This window comes from Moschus berezovskii, chromosome 8 (assembly GCF_049115385.1).
Source record: "Moschus berezovskii isolate FMDL1 chromosome 8, NW_MosBer_1.0, whole genome shotgun sequence".
In the NCBI taxonomy this organism is placed as follows: domain Eukaryota; kingdom Metazoa; phylum Chordata; class Mammalia; order Artiodactyla; family Moschidae; genus Moschus; species Moschus berezovskii.
In genome coordinates, this window is record NC_142467.1 from 17,329,747 (window position 1) to 17,354,000 (window position 24,254).

At 35.9% G+C, this 24,254-nt stretch overlaps 1 protein-coding gene and 1 pseudogene across 6 annotated transcripts in view; both read left to right on the forward strand.

Annotated features, from left to right (window-relative positions):
• Positions 1 to 24,254, forward strand: part of ARB2A (ARB2 cotranscriptional regulator A) — a 422,973-nt gene that overhangs the window by 146,852 nt on the left and 251,867 nt on the right. The window lies entirely within an intron of this gene.
• Positions 784 to 4,740, forward strand: LOC129558322 (type 2 DNA topoisomerase 6 subunit B-like pseudogene; annotated as a pseudogene).

The window sequence follows — 24,254 nt, forward strand, 5'->3', positions numbered from 1 at the left end:
AATCAGGAGGGAATTCAGAGAAAGTGTAATAAAAAGAATTTTTCTGCTTTAATAACTGCACATAGGAAGTAGTAGGAGAACCAAGGAACACAGAGTTTTACATTTAGAAGAATTTAATATCTAATCTCACCCTTCATTTTGCAGAGTTAAAAAGACTTGCTCACTGTCACACGTCTGAGAAATAGACACTGCCTCCACTCCTTCCTCTCACACGTGCCCACGTTCCCCCCACTACTTCCTTTCTGTACCTGTCCTATATCTATATTAATATTTGGTTGAATGTGCAGGACACTGGTGTTACAAAGTCGAAAAGGCAGATTGTTGTACTGTGAGTATATATGGGAAATTTACTTGTCGATTGGTTTGGTTAAAGAAAGTGGAAAAATATCTATAAAGGAGATTTTCTGTAAACATGTAAGCCAAAGGAAGTAACAATCAGGTGTGAAGTTGCAATCAGATTGACAAAGAATCATTAACAAAGAGGAACAAGTTAAAACCCATAAATGTTTTAACTGAAGAGAGAATATAGAAGGAGGATATCTAAGGGGTGAGACTTTGGGCAAACTCATTTAGGGGCCGGAGGAGGGAAATGAGATGGAAAGAGATGGCAAAGAACCACTGTTTTTTATGTTGGAAAAAGAAGAACAATATATATATTTTTACACTGATTAAATATTATGTACATAATAATCACTCATATTTGGTAAATGAATTAAGTGAAACAAAATGTGATGTGAGGTGTTGCTAGTTTTGGTAGAACACAGTCACTGTATACTAGAAAAAGTATTGCACTTGAAGTGAAATGATCTGGCTTCCTGTTTGTCCTTATCTCCTACTAGCTATGTGAATCGTGATAAATAACTTGACCTTTCTGAATCCATGAATTCATGAAGGGATAATGCCCCTTCACAGAGTTAGTAATTCAGGGATTCAATAAGATGGTACATGCCTAACTATAACATGCTGTTGACATGTCTTGCAGTGTTTGTTCTGGGGAAGTCAGCAAAGGTAAAAACTTGGAAGTTGGACAAACTCAGAGTCAAATACTGGCCCTAGCTAAGGTGCCTCAGAGCAAGTTACTTAACTTCTCTGAAATGCATTGGGAAATGGAGATGATGTGAATATCTTTGTCATAATTTTGTTGTGATTTATAAAGATTAAATGAGATAATGTGGGTTATTCACTTACAATAATATATGAAAGTGAATGTGTTCATTGCTCAGTCATGTCCAACTCTGTGCAACCCCATGGACTGTAGCCTCCCAGGCTCCTCTGTCCATGGAATTCTCTAGGCAAGAATACTGGAGTGGGTTGCTGTGCCCTTCTCCAGGGGATCTCCCTGATCTGGGGATTGAACCCAGGTCTCCTGCATTGCAGGGAGATTCTTTACCATCTGATATGGGAAGCTTCAGTTTTACATTGAGGATATTGACATGGCCATTCAGAATAACAGCTCAAAAAATATAGATTACTTCAGTGTTTCTTTAAAGCCGCAGTGTGTCTAATGACATCATCTTAATAGATAAAAACATATTTTAGCATAGCACCAGAAAACCTTCAATAGTGTATTTACCAGAGCAAACTCTTACTGGCTAATCCTTCACAGCTGCTTTGTTAGCTCCTTTTGTATCTGCTTTGACAGATACATTTGGACATTTTCACCATTGTGTTGTAATCTCATTTCTTACCTCACATTCTTTCTGTAGGCAATGTCTTCCACTTCTTCAGTTCAGTTCAGTCACTTAGTCTTGTCCCCATGCAAAGAGTGGCGTCACTCTTTGCGACCCCATAAATTGCAGCACGCCAGGCCTCCCTGTCCATCACCAACTCCTGGAGTTCACTCAAACTCATGTCCGTTGAGTCAGTGATGCCATCCAGCCATCTCATCCTGCCGTGCCCTTCTCCTCCTGCCCCCAATCCCTCCCAGCATCAGGGTCTTTTCCAATGAGTCAACTCGTCGCATGAGGTGGCCAAGGTATTGGAGTTTCAGCTTTAGCATCAGTCCTTCCAATGAACACCCAGGATTGATCTCCTTTAGAATGGACTGGTTGGATCTCCTTGCAGTCCAAGGGACTCTCAAGAGTCTTCTCCAGCACCACAGTTCAAAAGCATCAATTCTTTGGCGATCAGCTTTCTTCACAGTCCAACTCTCACATCCATACATGACCACGGGAAAAACCATAGCATTGACTAGATGGACCTTGGTTGGCAAAGTAATGTCTCTGCTTTTTAATATACTATCTCGGTTGGTCATAAATTTCCTTCCAAAGAGTAAGCATCTTTTAATTTCATGGCTGCAATCATCATCTGCAGATTTTGGAGCCCAAAAAATGAAGTCTGACACTGTTTCCACTGTTTCCACTGTTTCCCTATCTATTTCCCATGAAGTGATGGAACCAGCTGCCATAATCTTAGTTTTCTGAATGTTGAGCTTTAAGCCAACTTTTTCACTCTCCTCTTTCACTTTCATCGAGAGGCTTTTGAGTTCCTCTTCACTTTCTGCCATAAGGGTGATATCATCTGCATATCTGAGGTTATTGATATTTCTCCCAGCAATCTTGATTCCAGCTCGTGCTTCTTCCAGCCCAGCATTCCTCATGATGTACTCTGCATATAAGTTAAATAAGCAGGGTGACAATATACAGCCTTGACGTCCTCTTTTTCCTATTTGGAACCGGTCTGTTGTTCCATGTCCAGTTCTAACTGTTGCTTCCTGACCTGCATACAGGTTTCTCAAGAGGCAGGTTAGATGGTCTGGTACTCCCATCTCTTTCAGAATTTTCCACAGTTTCTTGTGATGCACACGGTCAAAGGCTTTGGCATAGTCAATAAAGCAGAAATAGATGTTTTTCTGGAACTCTCTTGCTTTCTCCATGATCCAGCGGATGTTGGCCATTTGATCTCTGGTTCCTCTGCCTTTTCTAAAACCAGCTTGACGCGGGCGCCCCGCCACTGGGCGTGGTTGCTGCTCCCGGTGCGGAATGGAGGGGCTGGCCGTGGCAGTTTGCGAGGTGATGCCGGGAAGGGAGAGAAAGCAAAGGAGGACACTCTGAGGAGACGGGTCTTGTGAGGAGGCCGAGAAGTTTGGGCAGAGGGGTCTGGCGTTGCCTGAGGGAAAAGGAAGGTTCGGGAATGTTGCTGCTGCAGGAAGCATTTATGGTGGTTTGGTCCTCAAGAAGTTCCTTAAAGATATGCAATCCGTACTGCCAGGATTCTTTGTGAACCTGAATTGGACTTCAGAGGAGGCCAGCCATTCTCAGGACACATTAGGGCTAAGACCCTTCCGGATGGTTTTTGAGGCTGATGTAAAGCCCAGGACTTTGATGACAGATAGTCTGGTTATAAAGAATTTTTTACGCAAAATCATCACTGTGTTCCCCAAGATTAGATTTAATTTCAGTGTAAAGGTGAATGGAATCCACTCCAAGGAGATCTTTGGGGCAGAGAATGAACCTACTTTGAACCTGTCGAATGGAATTGCTCTTGTCATAAACTGTCAGCATTACCTGAGTACACCAAAATTTGACACAACTGAATTACCCTGCAGCAGAATCCATCCTGTGCTGGGACATCCAGTAATGCTCTTCATCCCTGATGATGTGGTCGGAATGGGCTTGTTGGGAGAGCTGACACTGACTCCAGCCGTGGCTCTGTGTCCTTGCCCAAAGGTCTTTTCCAACCAGCTGAACAGGATCTCTTCCGTTTCCATATTTCTGTATGGACCTTCAGGTCTGCCTCTGATATTTCCAAATTCAGAGCAACCAACTACTACTGTCTTCAAAGATACCTCTTATTTCATTGACTAGAAGAGATACCACTTGTGTATGGTGCCCAATTTGGATCTCAGTTTAGATAGAGGTTCGGTGCTTCCAGATGTGAGTTACCAGGTAGAATCCGGTGAGGGAGATCAGTCTCAGAATATGGACCCCCAGGGACAAACTCTGCTGCTTTTTCTCTTTGTGGATTTCCACAGAGGATTTCCAGTCCAGAAAATGGAACTCTGGGGAGTCCACACTTTGCTCTCAACTCATCTCAGTGCCATCCTCAGGGAGAGCCACAGCGTGGTGCAAGGTTGCATCCAGGCTGCTGTGGACCGGGCCTTAGAGCAGCATCACCAGGCTGTCAAGGCTCATCAGAAACTACAGGCCTCACTGTCAGTGGCTGTGAATTCCATCATGAGTATTATGATTGGATGCACGAACAGTAGCTTCCGGAAGACCTGCCTCCAGACGCTTCAGGCAGCCGACACACAGGAATTTGGGACCAAGCTGCATAAATCATTTCATGAGGTCACCCAGCACCGATTTTTTTACCACTGCTCACATGAGGTGAAGCAGCTGCTCCCAGAGAAAAATGAGGCAGAGCAGAACACAGAGGAGGCACATGAGAACAGCAGCCTGGAGCTCCTTGCAGGGACCGGAGAGCAAACAGAAAACAAGAGGCTCAAGACAGGCAGCAAAGGCGTGGAGGAGACACGGGCCTTCTGCTCGGCTGGGGCCCTGAGCCCGTCAGAGGCCGCCTCGCGCCACGCCGAGCCCACCACGGCCCCGCTGACCTTTAGCAGAAGCAGGACGGGCCCCGGGAGCGGCCTGGAGGCAACTGAGGACGCGCTATGGCTGCAGGAAATTTCCAATCTGTCCGAGTGGCTGAGTTCTGGGCTTGGGCCCTGAACCTGGCCCCCTTCCCCGCGCTTCTGCGCCCACCCAGCCGCCACCGGGGTCGCCTGTTATCTGTTTTTCAATAAACCTGCTCCGCCCGCAAAAAAAATAAAATAAAAATAAAACCAGCTTGAACATCTGGAAGTTCACGGTTCACATATTGCTGAAGCCTGGCTTGGAGAATTTTGAGCATGACTTTACTAGCGTGTGAGATGAGTGCAATTGTGCAGTAGTTTGAGCGTTCTTTGGCATTGCCTTTCTTTGGGATTGGAATGAAGACTGACCTTTTCCAGTCCTGTGGCCACTGCTGAGTTTTCCAAATTTGCTGGCATATTGAGTGCAGCACTTTCACAGCATTATCTTTCAGGATTTGAAATAGCTCAACTGGAATTCCATCACCTCCACTAGCTTTGTTCGTAGTGATGCTTTCTAAGGCCCACTTGACTTCACATTCCAAGATGTCTGGCTCTAGGTCAGTGATTACACCATCATGATTATCTTGGTCGTGAAGATCTTTTTTGTACAGTTCTTCTGTGTATTCTTGCCACCTCTTCTTAATATCTTCTGCTTCTGTTAGGTCCATACGATTTCTGTCCTTTATCGAGCCCATCTTTGCATGAAATGTTACTGCTTATTCTTTTAAAGCTCTCAAATGTGAATCCCTAGCTCAAACCATTCTCTCAAGGCTAGACCCATATCTCCAAATGCGAACGCCACTCTTCGGATCTCTCATTGACTTTTTTGTACACTGCTGTTACCCAAAATGACCACGCTATTCCTCTGCTCCGTCCCTTATAAATGTGTTCCCCTGTGTTCTCTGATGGTAAATGGCAGCATCCTCACCACAGCCCATGTCAAAATCCTAGGCATCTTCTGTTGCCTTGCTCTCCATATATAATGTCACCAAAATTTGTCCCTGCCACTTTTTAAATGTATCTTATTTCATCTCCTATTCCTTTCTACCTTAACTTCATAATCACGGCCACCACTCTCTCACGTGGGCTGGTCCATTCCTCTTATAATGTAACTCCACATCCACACTCATCCCTTTTCAGTCCAGCTCTACTTGACTTCCCTGGTGCTCAGACAGTAAAGCGTCTGCCTATAATGTGGGAGACCTAGGTTCGATCCCTGGATTGGGAAGATCCCCTGGAGAAGGAAATGGCAACCCACTCCAGTGGGAAATCGCAAGAACACTCCAGTGTTCTTGCCTGGAAAATCCCATGGAAGGAGGAGCCTGGTAGGCTACAGTCCACAGGGTTGCAAAGAGTTGGAAACGACTGAGCGACTTCACGTTCACTTTTCAGTTTCCACTTAGCAGCCAGAGTGATCTTTGAAGACACATGCTTGATCAAACCCTTCTATAGCTTCCTTTGCTTTTATGTTTTAGTTTCTTCAGCCTTAAGATCTCAGCTTAAATATCAGCTCTGTAGGGAAACCTTCCCATCCTCCTTCCCGTACCCGCTAAGTTAACTCCTGCTGTATATTCTTATGGCACATTCATTCCTTTGAAGTGATTTTCCCATCTGTAATTGTCTGCTCTCTGCTATAAAGGCCGGGGCTATGTCTGTCCTATCAGTTATCCCTGCCCGTTAGCTCTGTGTGTGGCCTATAGTCTGCGTTCAGTACATAATACAAGTGAAAAAAATGATTAGAATGAATTTCTTGAATGCTGATCCCAAGAAGGGGAAGTTTACTTTTGTAAGTCTTAATTCTCTGTCTCCATTCATGCTTCAAATGGGATAATCAAAATGCTCGTGGCTTCTACTTTTCTTCTACCCTCATATCCCCATGCTTTATTTTTTCATATTTTTTTCTTTGTAAGATTTCACTTGCTATTACTTGTTACTACTTCTGTTTACCTTGCAAGACCTTTGCCATGAATATTTCAAATATTCGGTCAAGGAATTCCTTGAATTAATGTTCCTTCAGAATCTGCTTAGAGGGTTTTGAGTCCTTACAAGACACACATTGTATGGAATGTTTCCTCTAGCTTGCTGGTACTAAGGTTAGGAAAGGTTAGGGGGCTTTGGGTGTAAGGCTTGTAATTTATATCGGCTATCTGATGCTCAGAGCTGGAAGAAGCCAAGACAGAGATTCTTGGAATTACAAACCAGTGGAACAAAATATGACTTTCAACACTAACCTAATGTGTTCTTTCTTTTACTTCACACTACACTTGAAATAGGTCATTTCTTTTAAAGGAAAAATACCATCAGTTGAACATACTATTTAAATTGCCTTATTAAACAGTACAGTATAGACAGTACAAAATATTAGTCACTGTTTTAAAACATTATAAATATACATTTCATATTTTCTTTAAATTTAAATGTATACTTTATAGCATCTTTGCTTTTTATTTGGCGTATAACTAAATGCCAATATGCATTTAAATGTTGAATAATAATATATCAGTTTTTTCCTCAAAATTCACAGTGATAGAAGGAAAGTGTGTCCATCCATACCGTTTCGTGTTCTTACTCGCAAGGATGAATTATTTTTAATAGAATGTAGCTCTGCCTACTGTAAAGCCTGATGGATAGTTTTCTGTCTGCAAAATAGGGATAACACCTATGCATCAACTTTCAAGTATCCTGCACAGCTCCTTGTACTTGAGAATATTGCATAAGTCAAGAACACTGGTAAAGGGACATGTGTATTGCAAACAAGTTTCAAACAAAAGTGTAATCCCGAAATGGTAGAACTCTTTCTTTTCATCTTGGTTTCCTAAAAGTCCCTTCTGGGTGTTTCTAATATAGAGTTCTCATGATAGTGCTGCCCAGTATGAAGCACTTTGCCTCAGTATCACCATCACTGTCTTTTAAAGTCCATAATTGACATGCCTGATATCCACGGATCAATTAAGGCTTTGGGGAATGGAATAGATAGTTAATAAAATCGTAATGATAACTCATTTTTAAGACCATATTTATTACTTATACTAGTGGTTTCCAGACGTTCGGATTTCATAGATTTATATGAAAATCATTAGATTATCTTAACTTTTCTCATTTCTTCTTCACCTTCATATATCCATGAAAACTTCTTTATGTTTTTCAGACACTAGACAACACTTTTGTGATTACTTGACTCAACTAAGAGTTTTTATCATGAATAGATAAATTACATGATGAGGTGAAAGTCCTCTGATCAGTGTAAAGTAAAACCTTGATTGTCTGGCATACTCAAGTGTCCCACACTTCATTATACTCAGAAGTAATACCTATTTATGCCTGTAGTTAGGAAAATGCAACCTGCCTTTGATATTCTTTACCAGGAATGTTTTCAAGTCCACAAGATGGCAGTATTACCTCATGAAGGTAATCAAACCAATGAAGGGCATGATTGCTTGGTTATCTACTAGCATAGGAAAAGCTGTTGAAGGCAGCTGGAGAACTCTTGGTTGATAAAGTATGGAAGACAGTGTTATTGAAGATAGGAGAACATCTGAGGAGAAATTTGCTGATTGAGTAAATGATTAGCTATAAATAGTAACCATGTCTTGTTGTAGGGAATCTTTCTACTTATTTTTACTTACTTTCTACTTTTATTAAAAATAAGTAAACATTAAGAAAACAAATTTCATAAGGTGCCCTTGGCCTCCACCATATTCATCTAGTATCCCATTTATAACATACATTTATAATATAAAAACACTGGGTTAATTACGTAATGTTCAGTAATGATGATCCCAGTTATGGAGGCGGAATTAGATTATGTCATTTACTGAGGGAAGTAACGCATTTTAGATTTTCACCAGTTAAAATGAAAGTTTGGATTTAAAAGGTTAACCCTGAGTTATTTAGAATACCATCAGCTGTGCTGTATCAGTGAGTTTCTATATAGATCATTTTATGTATAAATTTTGAAATTCATTTAATTCATGATCTAGGGTATAAATTGATTTAGTATTCCAGCGATAGAAGGAGCTATGATTCATTATTCCACTTTTCCATATTTTTGGTAATAGATCGTATCTTATTCTAATAATTTAAGTACTTTATTTAGTCTCTCCAAATGTATTTTCAAATAATTTCATATTCCGTCTATGTGTACTTTCTTACTATTTAATCAAACACAAAAATTATTTGTTTTTATGAGGTGGTTATATTTTGGATGCTATATTTCAAAGTATAGAGGCACACAACTTAATTATAAGATAATATATATTTAAATAATATATATAATATAATTAATCATACAGATTCTTACTGATGTTTTCAACATTGTTGAATCATAAAAACATTTTCATTGCATTATAGCGTATATGATTTAAGGGAAATTCAGTATCTTCTTTTCCCGTCCTTTTATTCATTTCCCCAACATTATATTTTTAAGAGAGTCATCATAGCTCTATATTAGCCATGGTAGCAGAAATTAAAGTAGTACTTACCAGTAAGTACCAGTAGTACTTACCAGTACAGATTTCCAAACCCTTCTTGACCATTAGTTACACCTTTTATGACAGCTGTGAGACACAGCAGATTTATCAGAATTTTAGATTATCACTTTGACATCCTTTACCATCTTGAATAAGAAGAGTAGTCTAAATTAATGGGATTATCAATCTTATGTGGGAATCTCCTCTGGCAGGGTATTCTTGCTTAAAGAGAAGGGATATTTTATGCAGATTGATTTTGAGAATGTGGTTTGGTGCTTGTTTCACACGCTTGAAACCAACTTGTTTCTAGTGTATTATTAATCAAACTACTTTTGGACTAGGTTGATGGGATTAAAATTATTTAATGTTATGATCATGCATTCACTGAGCTAGTTTTGAGGAATATTGCTCTTTTGTATTAGGCTTAGGCTTTAGCATAGTATTTGTAGACATTATATTGACCTGGCCACCACGAACTTTACTATGTTCTATAGACTTAAAAATGAATATAAAGAAACTGGTGTAAACTAACCAAAAGAAAACTGCTTGGAGCAAATAGATGAATTGTATTGTCTGGAAGTTTTATCATGCCTTCATGCTGTAGCTCATATGAGCCTGATTTTTGAGAGACAGTTCTGAACCTGAGACAAGGTTAGTGCTCAAATAATCCAGGCTCTCTTTTATTCATTACTAAGGAGGTAGGCAGTAGGCCAGTAAAACTGACTTAGAATCAGTTTCATTTGGCTCATGCTCCAAGCTATTCTCTTGTGCAGTTGCTATCGTTATTGGCTCTAGTATTCAAGGAGGACAAAGAAATGAAGGAAAGTGACAAGGTCACAGAGGTAAAAAGGGAAAGGCTGCAAGAATAGAGAAGTAGGAGGTTATATTAGTCTTAGTTGGACATGACCCCTTGTTCCCTGGCCTTGATGCTGGTAGTTTTGTGAAGACAGTTCAAATCACTGGGAGACTGAGAACATCTTTACTGACTTTTCTCCTGGTCGATTGAGAATCTCATTGGTTAGTTTAAACTCAGAAAAGGATGCTGTTCTGCCCTTTTTGACTAGAGATGCTCTACATATAGAAGACTTTTCTTGGAAAATTAAATGTGGGAAGTCAGAGCATCCAACCACATCACCTCTCATCAGCCTAAGAATTAGGGCAAAGAGCACCAAGAAAACTGTACAAGCAAAAAGAAAATATGAGGAAATAATAAAGGTGGAAAGATATTACTGGAAAAAACAACATACATGAAAACTCCAGAGAGAGAAGAAAGTTATCTTTTAAAGAACTTAGATATAGTTCATCATGACAGTTTAGATACATATTCAAAGCTAATAATGTTTACTTAGTCTCTCTTTTTAAAACTACCTTGCTTTACATGAAAAATTCATGCATAAAAAGTCTTAATGGTGTGGCAAGTTACATTTGGAAAATACAGCTATGTTTTAAAATATTGTGTTAAGTAAGAAATATGAAGATTTCTTTCTCTTTATTCTTCTGACACACTTGAAAGCATATGATGAAATTCTATTGTAACAGTTTTTTAGAAAACTGTTGTTTGATCAATAAAATGAATTTAAGTCTTTTTGAAAACATTTTATTTAGGGTTTTTAGCATTTCTTATAGGAATATCACCTTTTTAGAATAAAGTAAAATTTCCATAATTTTTATCTCTAGCTTCATACTGATTATAAGTATGGTATATTTGTACTGTTACTTTATGTGCTTTGCAGAGCTTTCTAAGGTCAGTAGACAGATGGCAAGTAGCTGTATAGTAGAGATTTAGATAATAGTGAAATAAAAAGTCAAAGTGAACAGATTGAATCAGGTAAAAGTTTAATATCTTTCAAAAAGTATAAATCCATTTTCCAAATCCAGATTACATTAATCATATAATGTATAAGCACCACGATATTCACAGCACCTTTCATTTTGCTTTGGAACCTTATTCTGAGTATTTTGAGAACAAGTAAATTATGATGAAATATCAAAATTGATGAGTTTACTTCAGAGTATGAAGAACCAGAGTAAATTAGAATTCTACTCACTAAGTGCCTCAGAGCTTATTCCACCTGACTCATCAAATGAAAAATTCATCAATTAATCCTCTGACAATAACGATATATACACAAAAATCAATCTGGAATTGATTTTTTTAGTCTGAACATGAAAACCAAGCCCTGACTTATACATAATGTGAAATTTCTCTTCATTTCGACTTTATTATTGAGTATAACAGCTGAAGTGTTCATATAATTATTTGTTCTAAGTCAACTGCAAAAGTGTGATTGTTTGAGAAAGGGTGTGTGTGTGCTGTGGAGATGGTCTGAAGCACAATCCGAGTGAGCTAATAAAGTTGTCACATGCATGTGAGAATACAGCTGATAGGAATCCCTAGAAGGCAGCCAATAGCGAGGGATCCTGATCACTGCGCTCTGATGGGGAGACCACCCAGGACAGTTAACAGTGAGCTGAGTACTGAGGAAGATCAAAGGCAGAGAAGAGGAACATACAATCACTCAGATGTCAGATACAGATTAAAAGGAACATTGTGAGCCATGTGATTTCTATGAAATGTATTTCTGCGTGTGTGGTGACTAACTCAGTAAACACTATAAACTGGAAAGGGGAACCTCTTCCTTGTGCCAACCTGTTCTGTCTCATCTACTTTAGAGACATGAAGCCCCCATAAGTGTTTCACAATCCATTAAGTATTCAAATGACCATTTTTGCTTTAATTCAGTAACTCTGTGCAATTCTTGAAGACTTCCAAGGAAGTCTTCTTTGAAGTTCTCTCCTGGTTGTTAGATTTCTTTCTTCCAAGAGGCCAGTACCACAATAACTATATACAAATATCTCAAGAGAATAATCCAAGTCAGATAATACTGGGTTTGTTGTTGTTTTTTTTTTTTTTTGGATTAAAGAAATCCTGGTAAAAATCTATTCATATACATTATTATAAAGGAAAAGAAAGGGTCACATTTAAGTTTACAGTATTCTGAGTGTTTTTAACCTCTGAATTAGGTAGTTCCAAAACCTGTTATTATTGCTGCTAGATTCTTAATTTCCATTATGCAAATTCTACTTTGAATTTAATCAGACTGCTCAGTATTCTTACAGAGAAACTTCAGACTGCTCTAAATCCTGAAAGTCAGCACACCATAAGAAAAAGAAATGTACTCTTCCAATATATAGTAATGTTAAACAACAAGCAGAAGATGCAAGGGAAATGTTAAGCTAGAGAACTCTGTCAGTATCACTTATCTCACATGTAGTAAATTTTGATGACTGTCTTCTGAATGTGGATTCTTGTAGGAAATGAACATTAAGCTGTTTTTATGTTTTATAGATGTTGAAAAAAAAGCTGAATACATATGATTCTGAAGCTATTAGAATTTTTTTTCCCTGTCACAATAGCAGTAAGAAAATTGCAATAGAAATGTCTTCTTGAGTGCACAGCATATGAAATAATACGTTTTTCCCCTGTAGTTTAAAATGTTAACTTGTATTTTAGGTCTCATTCTTTACATATGCCTTGACAATTATGATTGCTTGATTAAAGGAAAAGCTTTTGTGCTACTTAGATGTCACAATACCAAATTTATTATATCTGAACAGTGTTTCTAGTATTCCGATAGGTCAGATATGTCTAGTGAAAGACTAACGTAGGATAATATGTACTTTTCAGATCTTTTGTTTTTAAAAGATGTGTGTCTTTTTTTGTTTCTTATTCTCTTTTTTAAAGCAATCTGGAAAAATACTCATTTTTAAGTAAGCAATATACCCGATAAAATAATTTATGTGCATTAGCTCAAAGCATCTTAATTAGTTCAGAAGTAATTTTTCTGAATATTTTTAGACTCATACTGTAAGGAATATATATTATTGAATTTTTAAAAACACATTCATACCTTTTTCAGCATTTTGACCTTTTATAGTCTTTTGTATCAGAGACATTTTTCAAGGCCCATAAAGGATTACATATTTATATAATTGCCACCCCTGGGAAATATACTTAAACACAGAACAGATAGTAACTTTCAAGTAATAAGCATGTCTGTGTCAGTATATTTTCTGCACCGTATGTTTTCTACAATAAGTTGTGTTCTGTTTTGTCATTCAATCTCATTGGAGATAAATATTTAATAAATGAGTAAAATCATTGATATATATTGCTAGCTGTAGAGCAAATGTAACTGTATTCACTGACAGCTATGTCAGTGTAATTGCAAATATTTGAGTATATTTAAAAACAAAGATATTAGGTTTTCTGATAATTCATATACTTAATACTTGTTCTCTTTATATAAAGTTTTTCGTCACATTAGATTTGCATAGCTAAGAATTAGTCATTTTGTCAATAATAGATAATTACTTTCCTCTGCAAAATTTTTAAATGTCTTCTTATGACTAAAAGAAGTTCTATAATTTTATACTATCCTGTAGAGAAGGAATTACATTGGTTTTTGTCTTGATTCTGTATTTTAAACTAGGTAGAGTGACCCAGGTATATTTTCAGCTGTTTATTTCCCAGAAGAAATTGAAAATATTAGCATAGGGTAAAGAAACCTTAAATTTCTTCTGTTGAGGTAATTTTAGACTTTTGTAAATAGTGAATTTTTGTATATATGTTTTACTTCCTATAGTTTTAACTTAGTCTATTTAAAAATATTAGACTATAACTAATTTATTGACAGCATACGACAGAGATGGTTATCAGGAAGTAAAAATGTTTGTGTTGTGATTGAGCACGAGAAGAACTTGGTCTTAGGAAACATTTTAATAGTGTCTACATATAGTACTTTAGAGCCTTCAATAATGCATAATGGTTTTAATTTTTAAAGATTCATTTTTACTTTTATTCTAATCCCTTCATAATATAAAAATACTTTATAAGTTAATAATAATTTTTAATCTAATTTCATTTATTTAATGCACCTATTACTTAAAAGTTAAATTTTTGATACACTCTTTCACATTATTTATCTTTTAAAAATCACAAACTGGTGCCCTCCACCCAAGTGGCACTTAGGAAGGAGAAACATACTAATGTGCCCACTAAATATTTTCCCTGGATAATCATTTCCTGTGATATATCAGTAAGTAATGATTTCTCACAATATTCAGTGGTCCTGTTATATAAATATAACGTTTGAAAATTTAGAGTGTTAACATGTTATGTGCAATTTCTCTATCAGAGTAGCTATATATTTTTTAAATCAGAAGCTTTTGTTTTGTCACTTTGTGAGAAAAAAAATTCAAATTCTTAAGTTTGGAATTTAAGACTTGTCTCATTATAGAAATATTCTTAGAAGATAAATTCTGAGATTTTTCATTCATTTTTGATTTAGGAGCTCTTACATTTTTTTCAAAATAGTAATAAATTTGACTTTTTAGAAAGATAACCTTAGAAAGTCTGAAGATGATTATTTTAAGTGAGATAACACTTCATATTTATTAGAAATCTCCTACTTTTGTTTCAGTAATTTCTCTACCTAAAATGAATGTTTATTAGGTAGTATGCTCTCACCTTATTAATGTTCAATAGAAAGTAACCTGTTTAGAACTGTCTTTAAAGTTGACTTTAAAAAACCTACCATTAAATTCTAACCATATGAAATGTAGTAGTAACGTTAATACATGATACTGTTATTTAGACAGGTGCCTCAAAGTAGTAAACTAAAAGCAGTATAGTTAGAAAAACGATTTAATTTACTTCAAAGGTTAGTAAATATAAAATACCATTCATATTATGACTTTTTATATCAAATGACTTTAAGTTATCAAATACATTTAATTTTCTTGAAATGAGGTTTATATCTCACAGCTTTAATAACACCAATGTATTTGGTATGATCATTTAAAAATAATGTGAAGTCATTTACTAATGTTTTTATTATACTTTAACATGTCTTATTTGGTAAAGGACTATGGAAATAAAACAAATGGGTTAATTCCCTGTCTAGATATTATCCTTAATCTCCTGTTTTCTTATGCAATCAAAAAGATCCTCTAGTTTTTTTCCATTAATTTATATACATCAGAACATTAATTGAATGCTTATTGTGTGCTTTTCCAAAGTTTACCTTCCCCAATATTCTCAGGTTTTCTATCTTTCAGTAGTTTATCCTATTAAAGAAGAAATGTTTAAAGTGAATATTTTCACTGCATTGTAAATAAAATGTTAAAACAGAAGCAAATTACAGCTATATTTAAAATTGACCAAGATATGTATTTTTTTCCCCTAAGCACCATTTGGAAGAAGTCTTATATCATTAAAAGAAAATGTAAATTGCATACATTTTCCCCAACACAGTCAGCAAGTTTTAATGCTACTTGTAAATATGTGAAACGGGAATTTTTTTTCTAAAACAACTTAACACAATTTTAACTTTCACAGTGACCAGGTATGTTCAAACTACAAATAATACTGTAGTGTAAATAAGTCTCTTTTATCTAGAGAGTATCAAATAATTCATTTGCATAGTTTCAAAATTGTTAAAGTCTGAACTGTATGAACCCAAATCCCAAATATCATTATTGTCCAGTTAGATTTTCCTTGGTTTCGGAAAAAATAATAGAGTGTTTTAAGGCATTATACTACTACAGTTGAAAGCATTTGAGAATTGTTTTTGGGGAAATGGTGCTCTGAAAAGAAACATTAACATTTGAAGATAAGAAATTTTGCTCATAATTGATTGAAATGATATTTTTTCAAAAATTTATCCTGAAAATTTTTTTAATGTATGTAGATTTCTTGAATTTTATCTCTGTACTCATAAAATGTTATGAGTTAAAGAATCAAAATTAATCATTCACTGTAGTATCTCTTATTAGGAGTGCTTTCACAGCAGGGAATCTTACAGAGGCCCACTCCTTCATTACTCTGACTCTGGCTGACTCCCAGAGTCATTGACGGGGTCAAAGTTAAACAGCAGATTCTGTGTCTTTGCTATACACAGTAGCATTCCAAACCCTACTTTGACTTCGGAGTTACGTGTAGATATGTATGCTTGTGCACCTACAGGTGTCTATATGTAATATATAGAGAGAATGAGTGTCCAAAATTTTATGAAATAAAACATTAGTACTTGCTCATAGTTGACAATGACAGGCATTGAGAAATATCTAGTTTAAGTATTTGCAGGTGTAAGTTAGAGCACTTCATAGGGCTCCTTCTCTTGCCTACCGAGGATCCATTTTCCCCTGAAAATATCTAGTGTATACTCAGATTCCTGTCTTACTAAAAATGCTTTTTTTCTTCAGTTAGCAAATTTAAGGGTTAGCAGAAAGTAGGGGATTAGATTACCTTTCAGTTGTTGCATGTCTATATAATTAAATATTAATACAATGAGCATATAAATAATTTTAAGGTATTTACATTGTAGCTTAGCTTTCATGTATACTAATAAAAGTTTATATGTGATTTGGATCATTTGATCTTTTTTTAGGATAAAAGCTAACATTTTTATGCTGCTTGACAGTTTTGCAAAATGCTGTCCCCCATTTTTCTATTTATATTTGGGACAAAAAATGTAACGTTGTCCCCATTATGCAGATATAGGAATTGAGGTTTAGAGTGTTCTAAGATGTTTGCCCAAGATATCATAGCTAGTAAAAAAAAGGCTAAGACCAAAGTAGAAACCAAATCTTCTGAGTTTAGATTCAGTTCATACATTTGCAACAGTCTGCCTATCCTCTTTATGTTGGTAATTAAAAAAAAAAAATGTGGTTTAGTGGTTTAAAAATGTGAGAGAAGAAACATAAGTGCAAAAATTTTGTGGAAAAGCAAGTGGAATGTTTTGTTTTAGTTATGATTTTATAATCTTTGCTTAGTTGTTTCTAGTAGCAAACTGTCCTTTAATGGAGAAAATATGAAATGTAAAACTGAAAAGACTTGCCTTGTCAGCTCACTCCAATGTTGGTTATGTTTTACTCTTTTCTCTTAATAATATAAAATTAGCACATGGTTTTGTAAAAGACCTTCTTAATGCAAATGATTCAAGTAGCATCAAGGAATATAGCATTTGGCAATTTTTTTTTTAACATTTAAAAAGTACTCTGGGAGGGAGGTTCAAGAATGAGGGGACATATGTATTCTTATGGCTGAATCATGTTGATATGGAGGAAGCCAACACAATATTGTAAAGCAGTTATCTTCAATTAAAAATAAAAATTTTTAAGTACTCTTTTTTAATTCTGAGATGTATCAGTAAAACTATCAATATATATTATATGTTTTGGTGATATATGCAAAAGATTGTTCTTCCATTTTGCAGAGGATAATCATTAATTCTAATGAAATCTAAAATGAAGGAATTAAACTTGTTTAACCAGAATAACTTAAAGAAGTAATGGTGTTGATTCTTTTAGCTACTGCTAGACCAAGAGATTTAAATTTTAAATGCAACTTAATACTTGAGTTTTGAGAAGGAATAGAAGAGAACCCCTTTTATGCAGAGATAGTCACTAAATCCATAGCCCAAGATTACTAGCATTTTTATTTGTCTAATTGTTCCTAACTTGATGGTCTAGCTAAGGAAGTATGTTTATTTTAAATTTACTGTTACCTTATGTCTAAATCCTAAAGACATTTTATATAAATGATATTTAGTTTTTTTTTTTTCTGGAAAAAAAAGCCTCTTTACTCGTACTGATTTCAATATTATCATCCCCTACTTTTCCAACTTTTATTTAATAGAATCTGCCTTTGCTTGTAAGGAATATTACAGACATGTGCCAGTTTGTCTCTAGGATGAGTGGAGGCTGGGAATAACAGTTTATTTATTTAACTGCTTAATAGTCCCTCTGTCGACTCGATTAGGTCATTTTTCAAGGTTATCTTCTAATTCCTATCTAAATTTTCCACATCTGTCTTAAATTATGGCATCACTGGTAGATGTAACGCTACAAAGTTGGAGAGTAAAGAGGCTTTCTCCTGTCTTCTGTCTTCTCACTCTGAAATCCCTTGATTTAAGTTGTTAGGCACTACTTGGGGCAGAGATGACCAATAGAACACAGTTTGGGTAAAGATTCGGAACAGAACTGCAGAATGGCATCAAAGTTAAGTGTGGAGAGAAAACTGAAGAGACAAACATTGTTTTGTCCCTCTCAGTTGTTTACTTTTTCACCTGGTGCACTTAGGGCTTTAGGTCTGTGCTCCTAAATCATGCCTCACTCCTTCAAGACTTTGACTCCTTCCTTGAAAAATTTTGTCGGGGTGTAGTGATGTACTCTCATAAATGAGATTTTTCTCTTGACATTCAGAGATTTTTGAACTTTACTTTTTTGAATTTGCTAAAAACAAAGTTACTGTATTTTGTAACTTCAGGTCTCCAATTTCTACATAAAATTGAGAGAAAAGATAAATCTCACAAATCGAACGGATTCCATTGTTGACCGTTAAAAATATTTTGTGAGTGTCTGCAATGCACAATGCATTTGTAAATGTCTACACTATGCATGTGACCCATGTATTTTTACTGCTACTGCTGCTAAGTCGCTTCAGTCGTGTCCGACTCTGTGCGACCCCATAGACGGCAGCCCACCAGGCTTCCCCGTCCCTGTATTTTTAAGACTTCATCAAAAGAAAAAGTAAGGTCATCGGTTATATACAAAACGATAGAATTTAAAATTTAAGCAGTCTCATTTTCCAACTCTTAAAAATTCATAAATTTCAGATCATTTCTTAACTCTGGTATTTTTTTTGGTGGCTTCAAGTAAGCAACTCTAAAACACTGCACAGAAGTTGAATACATTCCACAATAAATAGCATCACTTGAGGAAGATAAAACTTCCCTTCAGTGTTTTACCAGGACTAAAAGAGAAGCGATCCCATGGACTGCAGCCCACCAGGCTCCTCCGTCCATGGGATTTTCCAGGCAAGAATACTGGAGTGGGGTGCCATTGCCTTCTCTATTGGTATCGTCAGCTAGTGTTCATTGAAAGATACAATTTGTTCTCCATCCAGGCACTAATTCTTGAGTATAGCTATTACTTATATAATGCCTGAAGCAAAAGCATAATTTACATTGTAAAAGTTACCATCAGCCTTTGGTCATGACTTGAATGACTGTGATGCTTTAGTCTACATAGTAAGGCTGGCTGGCTGTCACCTACAATTTTACTTTCCTTCCTTATAAATACTTAGTTCTCTGCCACTAGTTAGATTAAAAAAAAATAATAAAATTGGCTTCAGCCTTTACCCCCCAAATTTCCAACCATTCAACCCAGAGACACTCATTAAACAGCCGGCTAGCCGGGGCAAAACAATGGCTGGTGAAACTAAGCATGAATTGTGTTTGAGAAAGGAAGTGCTCACGTGTTCTTCATTATTTTGTTTGTTTGTTTTCACTTTATTAATCTGAAACCATTGAACTAACCACATCAAATATTGTACTGACTTACATACCAACTCATACCAAGTCGTTGCTTTAAAAGTCTGCTCTGTGTCTACACTGTATGTACACTAATGTATAGAATTTTCAGTTTACTGGTTGATAGTTGTTTGTACATTATGCTCCTTTGAATCATTGATACTGTGTGCCATAGTTCACATTCTTTCTATATAACTTTCAGCAGAAAAAACAATAACCAAAATGTTTTGCCACTATATTTACTGAAAAAACACGTCAAAGACATTTAAGCAGGCTTTGTTTTTGAAAGTACATATTATTTGGTTTTCTGTCACATGTCTGTCTTTTTGTGTGTATATGACTTTAGTTTTTATAAACTGTTGAAGTATTTTAAATATTTTTAAATGCAAAAATATGTGATAATATGAAAAAGAAAATTTTAGCTAATATTGTCAGTTTTAGTAGAAATGTTTACTTTTTCTAGTAATCAATAACAATATTACACTCCCAACTTTATATAGTAAACATACAGGATATACAAGTAAAAAATTCCCAATTCTTTTTGGGCTAGTTCACAAAATAGAAAATTATTCAAATGTCCAGATACTTTTGCCGACATGTAAAGGAAAATTGAAGCGTGTGAGAATGCCCCTCTATGGCAGAATCACTGGGCAGTGCTTTAACCATACATTTGATCATTTTTCATTTGTAAGATGCTGTTTAGCCCAACTGGAATTCTCTACATGTACTAAAAAGATAATTCACTCCCACTTAACGGTCCGCAAGAATAATAGGGGCAGGTGTACAGCAAAGCTCTACCTTGGCCAGCACTCACGTGGGCATAGCCCTTTAACTGTCCTTTTGAAGGTGCCATGTTTGAGACTGACTCTGGTGGAGTGACATGTGCAGGACTGGGCAGGTGGTGGAGCTGATGCTTCTAGCAGAATACCAAATAATGGCTCTTCTTAATAGCTTGGGTGGCCACCAGATTGAGGTGTCTTTGTGGATGTGAAAAAGAGTAAACTAATCATCCATTTGAAGAGACTTTTTTGAGCCACATCTAAAAAAGAAATTATCTTTTTACGAAATGGCATCTGATACTCTTAACTAATCTGCTACTCTCCTGATGCTGCTTTCTTCACCCAACTTTCTCTCAACAGACTTTGCGGAATATATTTAGATTTCAAACTCCTAGCCTTCTATTCTTTTTATGGCCTATGTAGGCTGTCAACAAACCTCTTGTACACAAATTCTGCTCTAATTTGATATGGGAAAGCATGTAACCATGGAAACGTTCTTTGTACCCTATCTCAAGCCCTGGATGCTTTATTTACCCTTTATAGAATAGAACAAATAATCTACATACTTACTATTCACTTTTTTTTTTTTTGCTAATTTTCAGCTAAATAGCAAATATCTGACTAAAATATTTCTTCACCAAGGTTATATTTTTAATCAGACAAGTGTTACTAGTCTGAATTTGTTTGGATTAAAAAGATGAATAACATTTAGAATGGCCTATCTTTTACCATAGTGATTGTGTGTATAGCTTATAAGAATATCTTGATGATGATTTATTTAGAATATTTTTAATGTGTATAAAATAGAAATGTCCATAAGCTAAAACATGAGGATTTTATTGAATTCCTAATATATGTTATCATAATATGATATAATGCATGGATTTTATATCGAAGATCTGTTATCCACTGCATTTGAAGTTGAGCAGATTATTAATCTTTCTTTCCTATGAAATAATTGTATATTAGCCACTTTTACAGAAATGTTCCAGGTTAACATAAATTAAAAGTTAAAAGACTTAAATAACTTTCCATATTTTTTATTATTCCAAGTGCCATTAGCTTTCAGGAACTTCATCTTTCATATATTCTTCCCAGTCTTGTTATTACCATCTGAGGTCCTGTTCACTGAGAGTGAGGAAGCAAGTACACTTCTTAACAGAAATGTCCTTGAGATTGTAAGCTAATACATGATTATATGTTGATCATGTTAGAATTATAACCTGTCATACTCATCTTCCAACTACCAGCACAATGACTATGTCTGATTCTTTATTTTACACAATCATACTTGAACATGTGACAAAGGAACTCCAAAGTTCCTAGTCATGGACAATGCTTTTGAACTTCTAAAAGTCTATTACAATTCAAAGCTTTTTTATAGGCATCTTTCAAACTTTTTGTAGTGTTATATAGTATAGAATTCTGCGAGCAAATATTTATGAGTATAGTTGATCCTTCTAGTAATAGATGGCATCTAAACAACCAGACAGAAAATGATTGGTAGCAGAGTTTATTAGCTTTATTTGGTTATATACTAATATTCATGTGGTATCCTTCTGTTCAGCCATATGCTGATTTTGCTACCTAAATGCATACTCCTCTACTCTGTGTAAGCATTCCCAGGTTTCCCTGAAGGATATCAATTTTGCTTAAATTTCTCTTCTACTTATAGATTTATTCTTATAATTATTTCAGGTTTCTCTCTCACTTTTCATTTTAACTATACACTATTTTCTAAAAAATGTATTCCTGATTATTATATTCATAACTTAAACAGAAGAGAATGATTACTATGTTTTCCATTGTGGTTAAGATTTCTAAAAGGTTAGCTAGCAGTTTGTATGTCTTTACCTCTCAATGAATAGGGCCCAGTTCTCTTGCATAGGGTTAGAGGAATAATGGAAAAAGAACCAGAACTATGACAGCTGTAGGTTGAAGGTAGAACTTATTAACCCAGAGAAGGTGCCAGAAGTGTTGGAATATGGGATAAGCTGAAAGTGATTCTCAGACCATTTGGGAACTGATCAGCTTCAGGTCATTTGATTAATCTTTCCATTGCTGTTGTGACATTTCTTCCTAAAGAAAGAAACCAAGCTCCAGAATTTTGCAATTAAAACCAACTGTCAAAGACATAATTTCATGTTATATACTATTTCTCAGTTTCTCTTTTTAGATTTTACTAATCTGTGTTTCTCTTGTGACTGACAAGCTTATGAATATTGTTTGTACTCTAGTTTGAAAAATGCTTAGTGGTGTTTCACTCCTAATTTTATCATGATTTGTGATATAACCTTCACAACCACTGCTGCTGCTGCTGCACTAGGTACTATTTATTTATATTACAGTAGGAACCTAAGTTACATTCTAATCTTTTAAGTTTGGAATTTAATGTTCACTTTTTATTTGTATCTTATTAGTATATTAGATAGTATCTGGGTCAAGCTATTTGCTCAAATAGAAAAGAAACATCATTTTTTTTTCAAATTTATACTCTTTGAAAAAATAATTCTTACATGTTGCTTTCAAGCTTAATATCATGTTCCACATGCAGTAACTCTTCAAGACTCCTTGATTAATTGATTCATGGGTCCATGGAAGAGTCATTCCTAATGGTTTGGTTATTTTGAATCAGTAAACATGTATCGTCGAGTAGCGTTCATTCAAATAATGACATTATGCTTTTGTCAATATTTCTGTTCTCACTTGAATGGTCCCTTTCTGCTAGAGCCAGTTAGTGTATCTAAACAGTTTGTTGAATATAGAAAAATGGGGTAATATTTACACTTTCTTTTCCAAAATGGTTTTTGTTTTCAAGTATTCCATGAGGCACCAGTAAGGACCATTAGGCACTTACTGTGCCATTAAGATTAAAACTATTAATACTGGGAAAATCTACTGTAAGATATTTAACTGACAGTTTCTATTAAAATTCATAATAGTAATGTAGTTAAAATATCCTAACCACCCATCTTGCATGCTGGACTTCGGCATTATGCAAACCAAGAACTTTCAGATGTCCAGTCTGGGTTTAGAAGAGGAAGGAGAACTACAGATCAAATTGCCAACACTCTCTGGATTATAGAGAAAGCGAGAGAATTTCAGAAAAACATCTATCTCTGTTTCATTGACTACACTAAAGGCTTTGACTGTGTGGATCATGACAAGCTGTGGAAAGCTCTTAGAGAGATGGGAATACCAGAACATCTTACCTATCTCCTGAGAAACTTGTATGTGGGTCAGGAAGCAACAGTTAGAACCCTGTATGGAACAATTGATTGGTTCAAGATCAAGAAAGGAGTGACAGGGCTGTCTGCTGTCACCCTGTTTGTTTAACCTATACACTGAGCACATCCTGGGAAATGCTGGGTTGGATGAGTTACAAGCTGGAATCAAGATAGGTGGGGGAATCATCAACAACCTCGGATATGCAGATGATACCACTCTAATGGCAAAAAGAGAAGAAGAACTAAAGATCCTTTTGATGAGGCTGAAGGAGGAGAGTGAAAGAGCTGGCTTAAGACTAAATATTAAAAAACTAAGATCATGGCATCCAGCCCCATTACTGCATGGCAGATAGAAGGGGAAAAGGTGGAAGTACTGACAGATTTCCTCTTCTTGGGCTCCAAAATCACTGCAAATGGTGACTGCAGCCATGAAATCAGAAGATGATTGTTTCTTGGCAGGAAAGTGATGACAAACCTGGACAGTGTATTGAAAGGCCAGAGATATTACTCTGCCAACAAAGGTCCATATAGTCAAGACTACAGCCTTCCCAGTGGTCACGTATGGTTGTGACAGCTGGACCATAAAGAAGGCAGAGCACCAAAGAATTGATGCCTTCAAGCTGTGGTGCTGGAGAAGCCTCCTGCAAGTTCGTTGGACAGCACAGAGATCAAACATGTCAATCTTAAGGGAGATCAACTCTGAATATTCACTGTAAGGACTGATTCTGAAGCTGAGGTTCCAGTATTTTGGTCATCTGATGCAAATAGACAACTCATTTGAAAAGTCCCTGATGCTGGGAAAGATTGAGGGCAGAAGAGGGCATCAGAGG